Source organism: Sinocyclocheilus rhinocerous, unplaced genomic scaffold, assembly GCF_001515625.1.
Source record: "Sinocyclocheilus rhinocerous isolate Xijiao unplaced genomic scaffold, SAMN03320098_v1.1 scaffold550, whole genome shotgun sequence".
NCBI lineage: Eukaryota > Metazoa > Chordata > Actinopteri > Cypriniformes > Cyprinidae > Sinocyclocheilus > Sinocyclocheilus rhinocerous.
In genome coordinates, this window is record NW_015667382.1 from 611459 (window position 1) to 616309 (window position 4851).

The 4851-nt window shown below is 36.7% G+C and overlaps 1 protein-coding gene across 2 annotated transcripts in view; it reads right to left on the minus strand.

Annotated features, from left to right (window-relative positions):
- LOC107733908 (gelsolin-like) overlaps positions 1 to 1505 on the minus strand; it is a 12829-nt gene extending 11324 nt beyond the window's left edge. For both annotated transcript variants that reach the window (XM_016545756.1, XM_016545755.1), the window contains exon 1: positions 1404 to 1505. The gene's annotated coding sequence lies outside the window, so the exon portion shown is untranslated. The remainder of the gene's footprint in view (positions 1 to 1403) is intronic.
- Positions 1506 to 4851: the final 3346 nt, after the last annotated feature.

The window sequence follows — 4851 nt, forward strand, 5'->3', positions numbered from 1 at the left end:
GCCCCCTACTGTCCTCTTTTTTAAAAACTAAAATATGGTCACCCTATATAATACCTATAACAAAGTGACATCCAATTTTATTTAAATATATGGAAAACGTGTGGATGGATTTTATTTTATTTTTTGCATGGATAGTAGCCTAATGCAGGAAGCATCAGATGCATTCATTCTTGGACGACAATATGAGACTGTTTATATGCTCCCTGCATTACTGTACCTGCACTTCATCAGTGAGCTTTTTAATTGCATTTTCAAGTCATATGGAGAAAAAGGGCTGTTCGCTGTTGAAGAAGGTGGGTGCAGCCCAGCCGGGTGAGGAATGAGTCATGCTGCATGATTACAGCTGTGGGCAGACATGCGTGCCGTTCCTTTGAGTTTACCAGGAAAAAGTTTTACGCAAAGAACACACTTTGCATGTAGCTACATCTGCCATTTACAGATTCATAGTATTAGAAGAAATACCTGACAGTGCGATTTACCATAAACTATCAAATATAGCAGAAACATTAACCAATTTTGAATGCAATCATCAGCCAGGCAACTACTTTTCACACAATACATAGCTAGATTACATTTATTTATTTATTTATTTATCTGTCTGTCTGTCTATCTAATTTCACTGTTCAGCACTGGAAAAAATAACTCAAAATTAACTTTGCCTTTAAGCAAATTCAAAGTGGTGTAAATATTGCCTACACCCTGCAATTATAAACTACTTGCATCTTTTCAACCATTTAGAATTTAATTAGATAAACCTGAAATTCTTAAAACTAGAACTTATGTCTAAATATTTTGATGCAAAGTATGGTTACCATGGTAATTCATGTAAGAGCTTCACGTCCGTGTCTGAATGGACACGCCCACATACGAAATTCTAACTTCTTACCGGGATTTTAAAGAAACAAATTGGCATTTTCAAGAACTTTCAAGAACTTTTGACATTTTCAATTGAAAAAGAACCAATAAAAGTCCATATGCACATTCAGCGAACAAATTTTTTTCTCAGATCATTTTCAGATTTCTCCGATCATTTAAACGCGTTTTCCTGTTAGTCTCTAAAAGTGCGCATGATGCCTGCAAAGCACAAAAATAGCAATGTTTGTAAATATAGATAAAAGAGTTTGCAATGGAAAAAAAGCGGTCGGGCAACTACACTCCACGTCTACATATATGAAACTGTTATTTCCTGTTCTTCACTTTCCGTCATAAAGCGGGTAACTGGATAGTAGTCTATTAAATGCAAACAAAGAAATAAAATCCGCTACCTCAAGCATCCCAGAAGGAAAGTCGCCAGAAAGTAACAGATATAAAGTGATAACCCAGAGATATAATAACAGTTTATTCTGCACTCAGCTGTCTTTCGAAGTATGAGACTAAAAGTAAAGTGAGTTCAGTTTTCTTACTTTGCTCAAAGAAATGCACAGAAGGCGATGAAGACCGATCTGGTTTGAGAAGCTGCTCCTGGTTTAGTCCAGACTCAGTTTCACAGGTTTCAATAGATGCGAGCCTACTTTAAATGATCTGCAGTATTTTCAGGGGAGGAGATGCGAGTCTTCAGCCAATGACTCTCTCTGTTTCTCTTCCCCCTGAGGCTGATCTCTAAATCACATTATGCAACTTCATGGCACAAAGTCGTTCCACTCCCCCAAACCAAATCACACCATAAACCAGCATACCTCCTTATTCTTTGTTCTTGTATAGACACAGAACAGTGCAACATACATTACTATAATAAAATGCATTATAAAAACTATATTGTGGGTGCAGCAGTAAAAAAAGGTTTTTAGCTACGATGGCTGGTCTTTTTTAGTCAATTTATTAGCTTGTTTTTATAATATAATTAATAATATTTTATAATATAAACAATTATAATTATGAGAAAATAGGCTACTAAAACTATATATAAAATAATTAGCAAAATGCTTTTTTGAAATACTGTTAGATGCCCACTGCAGAACATGTCAGCTTCCAAAAAGTTTTTCATATTCAGTGTATTTCAACATCCTTATATGCATGATAAAGTACATGTGTACTCATACATGACAAAGTAAATGTGATCAAATGTTCCACACATTAAATAGTTCTTAGGCATAGATAAAACAAATTTTTTTCTTGTGCATTGCATGTCAGATGCATTATTCATAATGAAATGAGTGTAATAATGTGAATCCAAGGTACAGAAAGGTAAATGTCTCAAACACTGTAAAAATAACAAATGACAAACATTTTAGTGCATGCAAATGACAAAGAAAGGTGTTCACCACTTCTATTTTCCTTTGATTTATTGACATAATGTGTGTTATGCATTCATTGTACAGTATCATTCTAATTTTTTTTTTGCAGTTGGTCGTTCAAGTAAAGCATTGTTCCCACATTTAAGGATAAGCTCATTAAGTTCACATTTCCAGTGAGGTGGCATTCTGTCCTCGGTGAAAGTGAGACCACACCTTTCGTGTAATTACAGCTCCAGTCAAGTCTGTTTGTTTGTGCTTCATGCACATTAGATTCACAGTACAGCTAACAATTCACTTTTCCCCATGTCAGTCATTCCCTCCATAATGCTCTCTGACTACTTGTGCCGCCCTTCCCTGATCTTGCATTTTCCCATACTGCTCCACCCAGCCCTCATGCTCTCCAATGTCATTACAATCTCAAGGCTTTCGCTGAGCTCTGCTACACCTGCAGACCTGAGAATCTGCCTCACAGCAGCTGGCAGAAACCTTTGGCAACACAAGACTAAGATTTACGGTAATATTCTGGAGAATCTGAAATATTCCATCAAGAGAGCCTTAGGAAGGTCCAAGCTTTCCATTTAATATTCTCATCAGATCCATCATGTAATGCCCTGAGCACACTGCTTTGTTTGAATATGCCTTAGGGTTATAAAGCTACCAAGCAGGATTTCCATAACGTGAAGGGTAAAGATATCATAGGTGCAACTCTTAAGGCAAAATCTGCCTAAAGATTTGCTCAGAACGAGGCCTGTGGATTTCAAATATGAGGACTGTGAAATGAGAGAATAACAGTGAGGAGTGGCGTGAGATGGAGTGGAGTGTGTGAGTCAGAGTCACAGGCTCTACATGCTAAACTTAGCCTTGTAGTGGTGTTTCCTCAACTGTCTATGGCTGTTTTCCATTGCATTAACTAGTGCTCACTGTTATGCATAAAACAGATTTTTTAATAAATCTATGGGCACATTTGGAGCACTGGACTTTAATCTTTTCATACTCTCACTAGTTTATGGAATTTGTCAAAGGACACTTCTGCAACTGTTGCCATTCTGAACAAACAAAAAATATTATAAAAGCATCACAATAATCCAAAGTAATCAACATGAATACATCAATTAACACCTTGTAAAGCAAAAAGCTGCATGCTTGTAATAAACAAATCCATCATTAAGACTTTTAAATGTTAACTTCAAACTGTTGCTTCTGGCTAACATGAGTCACCTATCTAAAACTACTTTTTTCCTGCGAAAAAGCAGTCTCGTCTGAATCAGAAGAGAAATATGCACAGATCAAGCAACATTTACAGGTGAAAAACAGCTGTTTGGACTCTCATTCTGACGGCACCCATTCACTGCAGAGGATCCTGAGCAAGTGATGCAAAATTTCTCCAGATCTGTTCCGATGATGAAACAAACTCATCTACATCTTGGAGGGCCTGAGGGTGATTAAAATGTTACATTTTCAGCAAATTTTCATTCTTGGCTTAACTACTATTCATGTAATTATTATGGCACAACTGCTGGTTGTGGTGGAAATGGCACCACAACTGATGGACTGTCCTCATTTGTGTAAAAACTGATGGCATCTTTTCAAACTATATTAAAGTGGTTTAATATTTAGTTAAGTATTTGTTTAGATTAGCAATGGTTTAAAAATGTACTGTTTAATACAGAAACTACTTTATTTCTTAATATTCCAGTGTTGAAACACATTGCTGTCTAGCTTGAGTATATAGAGCCACATCTCTAAAGTAATGAATGTGTATCAAGACCGGTTTTTAGACATATCGTTGTAACTTCCTGTTCAAGGAAGCTGTAACAAGTGAATCTTGAAGCTGGTACTGCCATTATAAAAACTCTAACCACAGGCACAAACAAATGTTTCCAATGACAACAATAGAGGGTGTAAACACAGAGCTGTTGCTGCATATCTAAAAGTAAACCTACAGGTATTGCACTCTTTTGTACATTATGTTGCACTTTGTATCAGTGAATAGAAGACTTGACAGCAATAATGACTGAATGTTAAATGTGAATGTTGAAAATGTGTATTTAGTAATATGTAATACATTATCGTTTTAATTTTATAATTTTAAAATGTAATTTTTTCATGACAAATGCTATGCAGAAAACATCTCCAGGTTACGCATGTATCTAAAAGTAAACCTACAGGTATTGCACTCTTTTGTACATTATGTTGCACTTTGTATCAGTGAATAGAAGACTTGACAGCATGTGAATGTTGAAAATGTGTATTTAGTAATATGTAGTACATTATCGTTTTAATTTTATAATTTTAAAATGTAATTTTTTCATGACAAATGCTATGCAGAAAACATCTCCAGGTTACGCATGTAACCATGGTTCCCCGAAGGGAACGAGACGCTGCGTCGAACGCTATGGGAACGCCTTCAGCGTGACCACGCTCTGAATCACATGTGTAATCAGTCCAAAAGAAGGGTGAGACATCACGGGCGGGTGATATAGCGACCAGGAAGCTATAAAAGCACGTGCGGTGGAACCGGCGTCAGCTTCTAGGAATGAAGCAAGTGCTTGCAGGGATGCTGGAAGTATAGCACTGAGACGCAGCGTCTCGTTCCCTTCGGGGAACCATGGTTACA